Below are 16,151 nucleotides of genomic sequence, written 5' to 3'. Positions count from 1 at the left end.
TACGATTTCAAACCCTAAACCCTAAGCTACAAAGTAAAACCCGAAGGAAAAGTTACATTCTAAAACCCTGAATGCTCAACCCTAAAATGCTAAAGCCTATAGGAGGGGGACGGGTGCATACCCTAATCTTTTCATTCAGACTAAAATACTGTTACAATAGTACATTAAAATACTGTTTGTTTTCATTACATAGCTTTTCAATCGTTTTTTCTAAAAATTCCAAAGAGCAATTTTGTTGCAATGAATGAAGTTAATCATTATCCAGGAATATCCTAACTTGCTTCGATTATAGTAAAAAGACGAGGGTTTAAAAACCCGTGCTATGCATGTCACGTTTTAAAATATATTGTTGCGTGTATTTTGTTGTCGGTTTTTTAAATAGTTAATGAAAGTTATTTAATAAAACTATATTATTCCTCAGCTTATAAATAGAAAAAATAATAATAATAAGTAGAAAAGAAATAAAAAAAAGTTCAGGCCAAATAACTTGGTTGTTTCAGAATTTCAAAAAATCCCTAAAATTTAAGAGAATGAAGTGTTTTAACTACTTTAAGTCCATTAACATTCAAAACAACTTATTAGGCAAGTTCTCAACTACTAAATGTGTGTTTTGTTTTATCCACATGTGATACTTTCAAAAAGTTCCAACGGTATTACCAAATAGCTATGTGCGGTTCTGCCTCCCTACAAAAACAAAGCAGCTATTCATGTATTGACACATGAGTAATTGAACTTTAATTAGACTAAGTTTGATTTAATATAATCACATATAATTATATTATTTGAAACATAAACACTTATATTGTATAACTAACATAAATAGTATTAGTTCAAGTACTTTTAATTAATACACTTATATTATGGAAATTAGTTCTAAAAAAGTATATAAGTTATTGCTTACGTAAAATAATAAGGAATTAAGACTGATGGATAATGTTTTTATAAAGAGGAGTTGTGTGTATCTTGAGTTTATTATCAACAATAATAAGTTCATAGTACGAATAATAGTATTTGAGAACACATTCATCTATCAGAACAACCAAGAAACCTATGCCGCGATTGATATCATGGGAATATAGCATCGGTAGAGGTTGCTTTGTGTTATGAACCAACCAAGTCTTCCCAACGATGGACTTACAAAGATAACACCTTTTCCCATATCAAAAATTAGCCGTTTCGAATAAATATAACTACACCTTCTACCACGTGCTACGGAAATGAAGTTGTAGTTCCTACTGAGAACACATAAATGGACAAAATTTAGAAATGGTCACGAAAGTAATAAAAACTTCAAATGTTTGTTATGTGACAAATGGCTATTTATGTTACCTTACAGACATAGAATTTAACAGAAAGGAAAATGCTCAAAAAAGGATAGCTCAATTAAGAAAGCCAGTGTGAAAGGATGATGATAATCAGAGGTAGCAATTGTGATTACTAACTTATAAGCATGGTACAATATTAGCATTGTTGATTAAGTTCATGTGAACTATCTTAAGAAGAAGAGTCAATAAGATCAAATAGATCGAGAATCGAGAGTCATCCAAATTCCAATTTTTATATAATTGCATAAATTCCTTAAATTATATAAACTATAAATTCTTATTAACATCGTATGTAGCTTTTGCTAGAACATATGCCACACCAAGTATTTATAAAGTTTGAAAGAAAAAACAAGTGTCTTGGGTTGAACAAACACTCACCGTTTTAATCTGTAACCATAACTTACCGATTTTGACCCATGACCTAATCCACCCATTTTTCCACTCGATTTGTCTTGCTACATATCTTTATAAAAATCTACATATCTTTATGAAAATCTACATGGGGAGGCATTTCTCAGCAAGTCCACAAAAAAGTCCACTTGCATTAACGTATAACAAACGCGATATTAGATATTTCGACGTAAATAACTACATTACTTGATGGTACAACTTACAGGAGGTAAAAGACAGAACAAACTTTAGACTCCCCAACTTAATTTTTTAGCCTTTTATAAAGAATTAAGATGTGAATACTTACATTACAACACTTGAAGTGATTGCTTGTGATATTGCTGACATTGTTGTAAGTAACGCCGCCACTGGTTGCATATGCCATGTGATATGTGAAGATCATTTATCTACCCAAAAGTAATATGTCACATTTTTCAGAAAAGGACTGGATAACTGCAATCTTGGGTGATGCCTTTGAACCACCAACTATAGCAGCAAATGGCCTTGTCGGGTTTGAAACAGGCTCATCAAGGTAATCCAATTCCTACATTGTATATAAAGAATGCATTATGTCTAATGACATAATCATTAATCAAGATACTTAAGTGGGTCAAATATTGATCAAAATTGAGATATTAAACCTTTTGCAAAAGAAAACCAGAAACATATGGGTTTTAAGAACTTTGTGACTCCCCAAGTGGAGGCGTGGGCTTTATGTGCAGTACAGATAGCATCATTTCCATAAAGATCAGCTAACTTTCTGCAATGACGAGATCGTTCTTTTTGTTAAACCTTCTATTAATGTGAAGTTCCACCATTTGTAATTCATAGTGGGAGAACAAATGGCGGTGCATCCCTTTGTGCTCCAGCAACGATTTGATGAACAACCTTTATGAGCCTGCAGGCTATCATCATCACCTTTAAGTATATTAAGTATAGTTTAACTTTTACATATAAATATATAAAATAGTACATCATAAAAAGTATATTTGAATCCTACTTTATAAACAATGGACTCAAAGAAAAGGTTTTACTCATGTAATATGTTTATGCTAATTATGCAAATTCCTACTTTCACAGATTTCTCTATGGCCTTACCGACCCACTCATGAATTTAACCAACTCTCGCCTTTTAAGTAAGAATGCTTTAAGATTATTAATGTTTGGTTACCGAAAGAATAGTGTTAAAACAAAAAAAAATCATAACTTTGAGGATTTTGTATGTCCAGCAAGTCAAAAAGTACTAATAAGTCAATCGATCATCCTACCAAGGATAATTAAGACCATTTTATGGGAAAACTCTTAACAGAGACCATAAATATCATATTAAGAGATAAAATTATGCTTCTGGTTAACCCAACCTTGCTAACTTCAGTTTTGATCCATTATCTAACCTGTCTCACCTCCATTTGGTTACCTGGTATACTTGAAATCAATATTCAATTATCTAACACCCATTATACAAACTGTACTTAATTCATACATATGTCCTACGGACAACCTCTTGGTTAGTGGGCTACCTCGACACCCATTTGGTCACCCATTGGTAGAAGTAATATTCTGGCCGAAAATCTTTTTCTTGAGGATTAGCACTATCGCTGAATGAAAACAATACTGTATTGTAAAACTTATAAGTCATTTATATACTTGAGATCTACTACTCAACAACACAATGGATGAACGGAAACTATATTGTACCTTAGAGTACACCAATAAATTAAAATCGGTTTATAAATTTCGCATCGTGCTACTATTGAGACATATTTTTTTATTTTCAGAGATCATACCTGTTTCTATAAGCGAAAGAAGTGCGATAAATCTTCATTGTTGTTTCGGGCAATTCAGCATTATAAGTTACATATGTTGGCTTCCAATGAGTACTTTTGGTCGTTTGAAACTATAAACACAAACATTAACACAATATATGACAGTATATCATAAAACACTGGCCTATGACGAAATATGATATCTAGTAGCTGGAATATATGTATACCTTAATGTATAGGGGTGGTTCGTTTTCCTATAAGGACTATAAGTAATTCTTTGAATATAAGGCTCGAGATCTTTGTGGGTAGTAACAGACTAACAGGTTTAGACTTGCTTCAAAATGAGCATATATAGCGATTGACTTAATAGTTAATACAACTTCCAGATAAGTATGGAATACTTTAAATAACTGATTAAAAACCAACCCTTCAGAACAATAAAATGAGACTTCAAAGTAATGGCATATGACAGATGATTTCATGTGTCCAATCCTCCAATACAAATATTAAATTAGAAAGGTATACGGGCTTGTCAAGATTTTAAAAAACAAAAAAAACATATGCAGATTTTTGGAATAAAAAAGATCAAATTGCAGAATATTATCGTAAGTCTCTGAATGTAAAGGGTTACCTAAGCGGCTAAGCCATTTGATTCACGCCAGAATTGTATCATTCAAACGTAAAAAGGGTTGCTTATATCGTCTTTTACATTTTCCACCATTAGGCGTTACATCACCTGACCAAGCGGCTTCATGTAAAGGGTTGCTTATACCCTCATTCACATTTGTCACGGCCGTTAAGCGTTGCATGATCTGATCAAGTAGCATCATGTAAAGGGCTGCTTATATATGATTCCAGAAGAGTAGAATTCTTATACGATGAAAGATATGGCAAACACAGTAGGGACTGCAACCATACTATTCACATCACTAATATATATTGGATAACAACTCTTTACCAATGGATTATACAACATTTAACACTTATGTAAAGAGCAAGTCTGATCCTGGTCTGAAGCTCAGTTTGTCGGCAGGAGAGTAGCCTATAATTGCAACATGCCTAAAGAAACCAGTGAACAAAATTCAGTTGCCCTTTACATGAAAATCTAGATAGAGTTAGCTACATTTTCATGATGTCCTAGAAAACTGGATGCAATTGGTCCTATAGTCTATGTTGTCCCCAAATCGCATAACACCTTGATAATAGGAATGAAGATAACATTGATGCAATCCAACGATGATCATGATGGACAGGCATCATACATTTTTATACATACAACGTAGTTTTATACAACATGTTAACTTTGACCATGAACCCAAATATGGGATTTTTCATATTCATGTAAGATTAAGATCATAAAATTAGAAAAGTCACCTCTACCTATTTCCTTAATTTAGACCTTCTGGCAGATTCTCGGTTTGACTACTTTCTTTTCTCCCTTTTCAGCTCTCGCTCATTTTGGAGATAAATCATGTTATCTAACCTGTGAACTCAAAATAAAAATCACAAATGAGGGTTCATAATAATTGTTCTTACACTTTTGACCGAAAATATCAGATTTAAGTATTTAACAGTCTAATATATATATTTGCAAGGATATAAAGGAATTAAAAAAATCTACCCCGTGGACCTGAAGTGTTGGGCGCCATGCTCAAATTAGGGGTTGCAGGTCACATCTTAAGTTCTTAACTTCAAGCTCGCTTCCTAATGGAGAAACGCCCATTCTTTTGGGAGCAACTGTCACACCTATCACTTTCTTGGAGCCACTAGTTGCATCACGGTGCCAATCTCGCCAACTTCAGCTCGTGGTACAAAGGCTTGGAATGAAACTGATCATGTCTGCATAGTCAAGGTTATCGGAGATTAAATGAAATAAACATGCATTCAGATTAGTTTCTGACCTTTTTCAACCAATATGATTACACTACGGGTAACACGACACAAAATAGCAATCTAAGCATCCCTGATCATTTGTTGCATGCATGTTTTGCCGTACAATATAATTGTTTCTTTAAATTTCATAAGCCAAAGAAAACAAAATAGCCCAGATGGGCACTCTAATATTGATGCAAATAAGACTAACCAATCTATATAAGCATTACTATAATTAAAAGGAGAGCAAAACTGTTTTCGGTTCCAAATAAATTATACTTAAAATCCGTCTAACCTCTTTGGGAACCGCGTCACTGGTATGTTACCGGTTTCACTCGCCAATCTCATCCATTTGAAACACGTTTATTTATTGAGAAAACAAAAAATTCATCCATCATAAAAGCGACACCAAGGAACTAAATCATTATTACTTGTAATTTAAAAGATTAACTGTTATCGGCGATAAAGTGTTTATTAGACTACAAAGAGAGTTCGGGTCTTCGATTAAGAAATTGACATTTCAACAAACACTTGGTTGACACCCAAAATAACTATGAATTGAAGTGAATAACCATTGACCTTTCAACGAACACTTGACCTTGGAAGATTTGAGGTGAATAAGAATAACTAAGACCTGTATTTGAGTTGTGATTTGGAGAAAAAAGAGGGAGACTATGATATAATACAAAAGATATTTAAAGTTGCAAAATGGATTAGGGAAGCCATGGTCATTCGGTTGCAAAAGCTGCGTGTCACTCAAAACTCAAAAGCCTCATAATAACACTATAAATCATCTATAATTCAATCCACATTAATAAGACTTCTGCCTTTTCAATTGCCTAACGTGTCCTTTCATTTGCCATTCAACATACACATACATCAATACATAAACCATTCATAAATAACACAAATTACTAAACAATTAAAGCCTCAAATTAACAGAAGATTAATCTAATAGAAAGTAAAATCATAAATACAGTAAATTGTTTTAAATCCTAATCAATTCTTAATACTCCAGCATTGAATTCATTCTTACAACTTTAGATATATATATAAGATGACCTGAGCTATGATAAAATATGAAAAAAACCTATCCTTAAAAATATAAACCGCTAAATTTCTATACTTTTTTTCTATCATCTTAGCCAATCACATTAGCAACAATCTCTGTAGCTTCATAGCTCTAGTTTTGTATAACCATAAATATAGCTACCAAGCATAATCAAGAATGCATCCAAGGTTAAAGGCATGAAGCATATAAACTATTCAGAACCTTCCGCCAAATTCCTTGTATTCAAAAAATGAGATCATTATTGAAATTGTAATCATATCGGAGATTAATTGTTTACTATTTTGGACATAAAGTGTGTTTAGACAGCCCAACCTGTCTGGTATAAAGATTTTACCCATTTTGACTTTGCCACCTCTAAATAATATCAATTGTACATGCTTGAGAATAATTATATAAAAAAAAAAACACGACAAACCTTTTGGGCTCTCCAAGTTAGATACCTATGTTGTGCCTCAAGATTCAACGTTATTTGAGAAGGAGCTGCCTCCCTTGTTGCCTTATTAATTAGACTAAGTCAGGCCTGCGAGTTTATAGTAAAAAGATGAAAGTGAAAAAGTGGCTTAAATAGGAAAATAAAATAAAACCAAATAGTGTAATTTTCAAGGCTTGACGAAAATTTGGTCCATACGACTGTTGGGAATAAGAATGTTAGAGACTCGCTAGGAGTCCCCATCCACGAGGTAAAAGCTGCAAACAATATATGGTTAAGTAGGCACACCATGAAATTAGAAAGCCAAACCTTACTATTATATCTCAACAGTTCCCTTGGGTATTACTTGAGACAGTTCTAACATCTGAATACTTTGTTTACCAGGTTATAGTTTATACCAATATAGATTTTGAAGGTCCCTGACAGACTCATGTTGTTGGCACCACAACAAATAAAAATAATACACACATTACTTTAATATTCTATATGATTGCAAACTTATGTTAAATATAAATCCAATATTCTATATAAATGATTTAAGGCTTTTTGTATATTGATTGTATCTTGAGTCACTTTTGACCCATTTTCAATTTAATTTTGACCCATTTGAGATACCAACTTACATTCAATTGCCACCACCAAGCTCAAGACCGCAGAGAATGAGAAAAAGAGTAACCTTTGGTAATTATGCTGAAGTTTCTACTTAGCAAGGCCACATCAGGTTGAAAACATTATAGATCTTTGTTGGGCGTTTTCGTGTACAACCTGAATTTAAACAACTAATGAGAATCAAAACCAAGACAAGATTGTAACATATAACACAAAAAGATGGTCGTTTTAAGTTTAAGTTACCTTTGATATGACTCAAAGAACATGAATGAAATACCGTTCATAAAAAAAATTAATTACCGGAAAAGGGAATTGTTAGTGATTAGTGATATTTGTGAAATATGTTAGATGTAATTAACTATAACAATTGAAGACCTAGGTTTATAATAGAAATCAAAGTAGCAGGACGAGATGAATCAAAAAGCAATGCAAAAGCATATTTGACGGTTATTCTTAAGGCTACAATACAAACTCAAAGACAAAATAAGCCCACATAGTGAACTATAACAATTGAAGACCTTGAGCAGTGCCCATCTCCTTTTCGACTTTAGCACTAATACTGCTCATGCTTTTTCTTCCATCTCCTTCGGTCTCTTCATATCCTCCAAATCCTAATCTTTTCATCAAAACAATATTAAAAAATCTCAAAGTTAATAGGGGCTTCAAGTCTTTAACTCACTTCACATTAACACATTCATTCCAAAGACTTAAAAACCGATAGTTATATATAGGGTTAACACTCCGGTGATAACAGTCTTAAAATAAGAACGATGAGAACACTTAAAAAAACATCATTTTGATGCATTAAAAGTTCATAAAACTAACATAGTGCATAACTAATTATCATTATTTAAGTGTTTAACAACACATTGATCCGTCAAAATCGAAAAAATCACGTTTTTTGGTGGATACATCATTTTAAAGAATATGCATCCAAGATGGATGCACAAAACAGAAAATATGATTTTCTTGATTTTGACAGGCCAATGTGTTGTTATACACTTAAATAATGATAATTAGTTATGCACTATGTTATATTTATGGACTTTTAGTGCATCAAAATGATGTTTTTAAAGTGTTCTCACCGTTCTTATTTTAAGACTGTTCTTATTTGATTGTCCCCATATATATATATATATATATATATAAACCAACCTTAGAGATAGTATTACCATCACCTTCAAATATATTCCTGGACGTCAAGTTCCCAAATTACTTAATTTTTGACATTATCTCAATCAAACCCTACTTACAACAACTAATCGAATAAATCACCAAATATCTTAATTCTAACCGATCAATACTTACATAGAAACACACATGATCAATATTTACACAAACCATACTGTTAGGTCCAGTTTAAGCTAAACTGGAGCTCTCCAGTGACATCTGGAGAGCATGAGGAATTGTCCGAAATATTAGAAGTCCAGTTGCATTGTACAGGTTCAGCAACTGATGACTTCCTCCAGTTGAGATCAGAAGACTAGAACCTGAAGACCTTCCAGTTGGAGTCAAAGACAACAAATGGAAGATAGAGATTGGCAATGGCAGCGAAGCCCAGTTGACAATCTACCAGATCAATCAACTGGAGAATCCTCCGGTGTAAATGCTCTTACAAAGCTTTACACTGATTACGAGGAGGACCTTTTTACTCTACATCCTTTTAACTGGACAATGATATTGTCTTTGGATAAAGATACAAAGATGTAGAGTGGTTGAATAAAGTAACCTTTTGTCTTACTTTATTTAACACACACAAAGGATTATTTAAACAATACTTTTGTGTGCTGTCAACCATATTTGTACGTCGAAGTTGAGATCCCCATGCTCAATCTTCGACTATAAATAGAGGTCCTTGCACAAGCATTTTTCAACAACTTTGCAAATACATATATTCTGCAATATTGGTGAACTTGTGCAATATTCTCTCAATCGCAAAAAGGAACATTTCACAACTCTAAGTGTTTCGATTGTTTAGGAGAATTTCCAAGTTTAGATCAATTGTAATTCATGGGTTGTTAGGATATTTACATTCTTGTATTATCTTGGCTCCGCAACAACCTTGTATTTTATTTAAACAAGTAATAAATAAAATACACTTGAAAATTACATATTGTCTCACCAGTTTATATACTCATCATTTATATTATTGCATGTATTATTATTCTGTCACCTTAATACTTAATTCCAGTTAACCTGGTACACGATCAATCTAAACTGGTCACATCCAGATTAATTGATCGTGTTGCAAAGTTCACTCACCATCGACATAGAGGTGTCTTCAGCACCCATCTAGTAATAGTTGGGACTTACAAGTGGTATCAGAGCAGGCAGGTTGAATTGTTTCAATTCTATAACCTAGGTCTGCTTCGATGGCTGCTGAAGGTGAGAATGGTTCTGGTCCAAATGAATCTAATCCTAATATTGCTACTCCTTTAAATACTAACCCTCCTCCTCCTCCTCCAACTCCTGGAGCTAACCACGTTCATGTACATTACTCCAACTTTCCCGTTCCCAAATTCGATGGGAATGGTGAGACATTTGGTACATGGAAAGCTAGAATGCTCTTGCATTTTGGTGGGATAGAGAGGTATATGTTGAAAATCCTTAAGGATGGACCATATATTCCCATGTCCAGTGGTGTTAGCCCTCTTCTCGATCCCACTGGGAGAAGAGGCACCAGGGAGAAATCTGAAGAACATTGGTCAGATGAGGATCGCAGATTGGTTGATCTTGACACTAAATTGAAAAACATGATTCTTTCTGCTATACCTGAGGAACTAATTCCTACCCTTGTGCTATTTTCTAGTGCAAAATCTATGTGGGATGAATTAGTTCTCCAGTTTGAAGGAGGTAATGACACTATTGTCACTAGAAAGGTTGCTCTCAACAAGAAGTATGAATCCTTCTTTGCTCTTCCCAATGAAAGTTTGACTGGTACTTATACCAGATTTACTGGCCTAATTAATCAACTTAGAGGCTTGGGAGTGGAAAAGGATAAGGATATTCTTCTTGAAAAATTCTGTGATGTTTTGCCATCCAAATGGGCACACATGGTTCTTATCTTAAGACAAGGAAAGACCTTGCATAGCCATACTCTTGCCTCTCTTTATGGAGCCTTCAGATTCACTGAAGATAATGATGCTGCAAGATTACTGGCTGAGCAAGATGCTTTAAACCATGCTCAGAGTTCCAAGGCTGCCAACTTTTCTGGGCAACCTTGTGCTGCTTTAATGTCTACTGAGAATGTCCAGTCACATTCTATGAAGGAAATGTTAAACAACTTTTTGAACTCTGGCCTAACCACTAATCTCAGTGATGGTTGTGAGGAAACTGACGATGATGATCTGGTTGCCATGATTGCTAAAACCTTTAATAGGTTTAAGCATAAATCTAATCGATTTAATGGGTCCAATAATGCTTCCAATTCTATCTCAATGGATAAAGCTAATCTTACCTGCTATAAATGTGGTAAGAAAGGCCATTTCATGAAGGAATGCAGATCTAGTCAGATGAACAACCAAACTGGTCCCACTGTCCCAAACTTTGTTAAAACTGATGATTATAAGGCCAAATACAAGAAACTTAAGGCCCAGATTGCTCTCATGTCTCTTGAACAAAATAATGAGAAAGAAAAGAACAAGTGCATGATGGCTCAAACTGAAGGGAAATGGGAACTCTCTGATGATTCATCTGATGATGAAGAAGAGATTAGAGATATGTGTTTCATGGTATTGGAGAGTCAACAACCAGTGGTGAAGGATGATGTTGTATCTGGAAGATGGGTTGATATCATTTTAAAAAAGGTAAGGGATTATGATATCGAAATTGATTCAGAACTGAAACTGGATATTGCTGAATCATTGAATGATGACTTGTTATTTGTTGAAACCATGAGAACTGACTGTGAAAGATATTTAGAAATAGTTTTGGTTGAATTAAACAACATGAAAAGTCAAGTAAGTGATTTGCAAAGTGTCCAGTTGGCTCTTAAAGAGTCAGATTTGAAAAACGAGGCATTGGAAAGAGATAACCAAAAACTAAAATTTGATCTTGAAAAAGAACATATGGTTATTAATTCTTGGGTTCAAGCAACTGGTAAAAATTATGACGCTTTTTCTAAAACCATTGATGCTCAAAAAACTGCCCGGAAATCTGGTAATCTTCAGATGGCAGCTGTTTTACCCACAATTCACCAATTACCAGAATCTGTTAAAGTTAAAACACCTTATGATTCCTCTGGCACTATCAAATCTGAATCCACTAAGATCAACCCTGTTGAGGTCAAAACTGGAGCCAAGAAGGCTAAAGCTCCAGTTAAAAAGGAATCTGGTGACAATCCTTTACCTCATAAGTCAAGTGAGTCCTCAACTCTAAAGACTAAAACCCCCGCTGAGCCAAAGTCCAAAGGCCAGCAGCCTGATGAAAAGAACATTTTGTTAAAAATGGAGAATCAACTCCAAAATTTGTCAAGGCAGGTACAGAGTTGTACTGCCAGAATTAAAAATCTGGAAGGAGGTGCATTCTCCTCTGTTGAAAAACAAAATGTCAAAACTCCTTCTCAAAAACAAAAGATGAAACAATCTGCTCAGAAAGGAGCAAACATTGAAAAGAAAAAGGAGGTCAATGTTCCACTAAAACCAATTGTCTTCACTCCGGAAATTGGAGGGAACCCTCCAGTTTCCTCATCCAGTTCAACACCCAGTCAAGTACCTGGGACTTCTCAGAAGAAGTCCAGTGGACCCATCAAGAAAAGATGGGTTCACAAAAATAACTAATCAATTACTTGGGTGTGCAGGGCGATCGTAAGAAGAATATTTGGTATCTGGACAGCGCAGCTGGCCGGACTATGACCGGATGTAAGCCCCTGCTGAAAGAATTCACTGTCTGCGATGGACCAGCGGTGACATTTGGTAATGATGAAAGTGAGAAAACTGAGGGATATGGTGTTGTTGACAATGGGCAGATTCAGTTCACTAAGGTTGCATTTGTTAATGGTTTGAAATATAACCTGATAAGTGTCAGTCAACTTTGTGATGATGGATATAGGGTACTGTTCGACACTGTTCAAAGCACTGTTTTTAACAAGGATTGGAAGGTAGTCATGATTGCACCAAGAAAAGGGAATGTGTACATGATGAACATGGAGCCTGCTCCAAAAGAGCATTGTTTCTATGTCAAGGCTGATGAGGACACCAACTGGCTGTGGCATAAACGATTATCCCATCTTAACTTTAAAAATATTAACAAGTTGTCAAGAAAGCAACTGGTTGATGGGATACCCCTGTTTTCCTTTAAAAAGGAGAAGCCATGTCCAGGGTGTGAAATGGGCAAAAAGAAAAGAGCCAGTTTTAAGACCAGGCAGAATTTCAGCATCACTGAACCTCTTCACATGCTTCATATGGATCTTTTTGGTCCAGTGAATGTTCAAACTAAAGCTGGTAAGAGATACACTTTAGTTGTGGTCGATGAATACACCAGATTTTGTTGGGTGATATTTATCAGATCAAAGAGTGATGCATCTGGTGAAATTATCTCTCTCATCAAGCGAATTGAGCTCAAGTATACCAAGAAAGTGTGTCAGTTACGAAGTGATAACGGTACAGAATTCATGAATAAAGAATTGGAGACATTTTGCACTGACACTGGCATTTCTCAAAACTTTTCGTCAGCTCGTTCTCCAGAACAAAATGGTGTGGTTGAAAGAAAGAATCGCACATTGATTGAAGCTGCCAGAAGTATGTTATCTGAATCTGGTCTTCCCACCTGTTTTTGGGCTGAAGCTGTGGCAACTGCATGTCACACCCAAAACCGGTCAGTTTATGTCAAGAGACACAAGAAGACTGCCTATGAAGTCCTCAGGAATCGTAAACCAAATATTGGATACTTCCATGTATTTGGTTGTCCAGTTTACATTTTAAACGATTCCAGTCAGTTGGGAAAATTTGATGCAAAAGCTGACGAAGGTGTCTTTGTGGGGTATTCAAATATTAGAAAAGCCTATAGAGTTTATAATTATAGACACCAAAAGGTACATGAGACAATTCATGTCACGTTCGATGAATCAAATGAAGCAATCAACAAAAGACCAACCCTTGATTTATCTTCAGTTGTCCCAGTTGATTTTGGTGTATCTGATCAGGTTCATCAATCAGATAGTGCACCAGAAAATGTTTCCAGACATCAAGTTTTGGAACCAGTAATGGAAAAGAAGATCGTGTGTGACACCTCATTTTATCCTTCTATCAGTTTTAACCTACCTGAAAAACTGGTAATTGGATCTGATGTGTGTGCCACAACAACATCAGAACCAGTTCAAGCTTCTCCAGTTCTTCAAGATATACCTTTGTTTGAAGATAATCATGTCAACTCTTCAGTTGACACTGATGATGAAGTTGAGGTAGTTTGGACTGATCCTCCTCCAGTTGCTGCATCTGTTGGAGATCGTCATGTGTCTTGCACTGATGTTGTATTATACCAACCTAGTCAATACACTAAATGGACTGCTGCTCATCCCATTGAGCAGATTATTGGCAATCCAGATAGTGGGGTTCAGACTAGAAGAGCCACAAGTGATCAATGCTTGAACGTCACCTTCTTATCACTGATTGAACCGAAGAAGATTGACGAGGCTATGGCAGATCCAAGCTGGGTTGAAGCTATGCAAGAAGAACTCAACCAGTTCGAAAGGAACAACGTTTGGGAGCTTGTTCCTTGTCCTCCAGGGTTAAAGAGAGAACCCATTGGAACGAGGTGGGTCTACCGGAACAAGATGGATGAAGATGGCAACGTTATCAGGAACAAAGCTAGATTAGTTGCCAAGGGTTATTGTCAAGCAGAAGGTGTTGATTTCGATGAAACTTTTGCTCCAGTTGCAAGACTTGAAGCCATCAGAATTTTCTTGGCTTATGCTGCTCACTTGCAATTCAAGGTTTTCCAGATGGATGTAAAAAGTGCGTTTCTAAATGGCACATTGGAAGAAGAAGTGTATGTTACGCAGACTCCAGGCTTCATAAATGAAAAGCATCCACATTGGATATATAGACTAAACAAAGCTTTATATGGTCTTCGACAAGCCCCAAGAGCCTGGTTGTAAGATTGATAGAAAATCCACAACTGGTGGATGCCATTTCCTAGGGGGAAAACTGGTGAGTTGGACCAGTAAGAAGCAGACTTCGGTCTCAATGTCTACTGCTGAGGCAGAATACATTTCTGCGGCCAGTTGCTGTGCCTAGATTCTCTGGATCAAAAACCAGTTACTTGATTATGGCATGAAATTCACAAGAACCCCAATCTTTTGTGACAACACCAGTGTTATTGCTATATCTCACAACCCAGTGATGCACTCAAAGACAAAGCATATTGATATCAGGTATCACTTCATTCGTGATCATGTTATGAAAGGAGATATTGAAATACATTTCATCCCCACTGATAAACAGTTAGCTGATGTTTTTACAAAACCTCTTGATGAAAAGACCTTTAAACATCTCATCAGTGAACTGGGTATGTTAAATCCTCATTAAACTGAAGAGGCCCTTCAGTTGAGGGTGGTCCAGGTGATCCTTGATTGGTTGGAGATTGAACGCCTTGATGTACTCAAAGACTAGTCACTGATCAAATGGATCACATTTTTAGGGGGAAAAAGACTCAAAATATTTTTCAAATAAATTATTGAAAAATACAACTGAAGGTCATCAGTTGAAACTGGCATCTAAATTTTCTTTTGGTTGCCAGTTTGGTCTTGTCTCAAAATGGTGGTCAACCAGATTTCATAACGTTGTGTTTTACTTGGTGGATACTTGTGACACGTGATGTTACTCGAGTGCTAACCTCGCACTCACGAACGTCACCTGACATGTCTTACGTGTCAAGACTTTTGCTGAAATGTACTGCACTTTTTATGGGTATTGGTGAAGTTAGTGGGAGAGTGGGAATACCAGCCGTCGTAGCATTAAATGCTTGATGGGAAGTATTAAATATTTTTGAATTCTCAAAATTTTGGAAAATAACTTTTTACAAATTATTTCAAATTTTTGGAGACTAAAATATCTTTTCGTATATATTTTGGCAATATTTTACTGTCTATATATACCCCCACCAATTTTCCGTCTCATTTACTTCTCTCAAAATTCCTTCATTTACTCTTTCAATCATTCACAATTCGAGATCCTTTTCTCTCTTTCTTCTTTAAGTCCAAAACCCTAAATCAAAATTCACAAATGGCTCCTAAATCTTCTTCTTCTTCATCTCGTTCTCGTGATGTGAATCTACTCACTGCTGAGTACATTCCATCACAAAATGTTATTCGTGCAACTGGTGCTCCCATAAGTTCTAAACTTATTAAATTAAATCCGAATAATCCAATGGCATCTCTTCAAGGGCTCCAGGCCGCTGACTCTCTTATAGGGAAAATCCAATCCTTTCTTCGGATTTCTCCCCTCAGCGATGCCTTCTGTTTGAATCCACACAAGCTATTTCATGACTACTTGTGTGAATTCTGGTACACTGCCTCTCTTTCTGAGGACTGCTCATCCATCTCCTTTTCTCTAAAGGATGGGTCAGTCCCGTGTACCATCACCACTGAAACATTGAGGGAAGCCCTTAACCTCAATTACTGGAGACAAAATGAAAATCCAGTGGTGATTTCCTCCAATATTAATTTCCACCAGGTCTTCCTTGATATG

At 35.5% G+C, this 16,151-nt stretch overlaps 1 long non-coding RNA gene across 2 annotated transcripts; it reads right to left on the bottom strand.

The window, feature by feature from the left end:
• Positions 1-4,756: 4,756 nt before the first annotated feature.
• On the bottom strand, positions 4,757-6,998 carry LOC122598895. 2 transcript variants are annotated; one of them, XR_006323771.1, is made up of 3 exons: positions 6,841-6,998; positions 5,103-5,320; positions 4,757-4,964 (listed from the first exon to the last, which is right to left on the bottom strand). It is a non-coding gene; the product is annotated as an uncharacterized LOC122598895 (long non-coding RNA). The 2 variants fall into 2 exon arrangements; XR_006323772.1 differs by lacking the exon at positions 6,841-6,998 and adding an exon at positions 5,649-5,715.
• Between the last annotated feature and the right edge of the window lie 9,153 nt (positions 6,999-16,151).

Source organism: Erigeron canadensis, chromosome 5 (genome assembly GCF_010389155.1).
Source record: "Erigeron canadensis isolate Cc75 chromosome 5, C_canadensis_v1, whole genome shotgun sequence".
NCBI classification, from domain to species: Eukaryota; Viridiplantae; Streptophyta; class Magnoliopsida; order Asterales; family Asteraceae; genus Erigeron; species Erigeron canadensis.
This window is presented reverse-complemented; position numbering and strand designations above follow the sequence as displayed.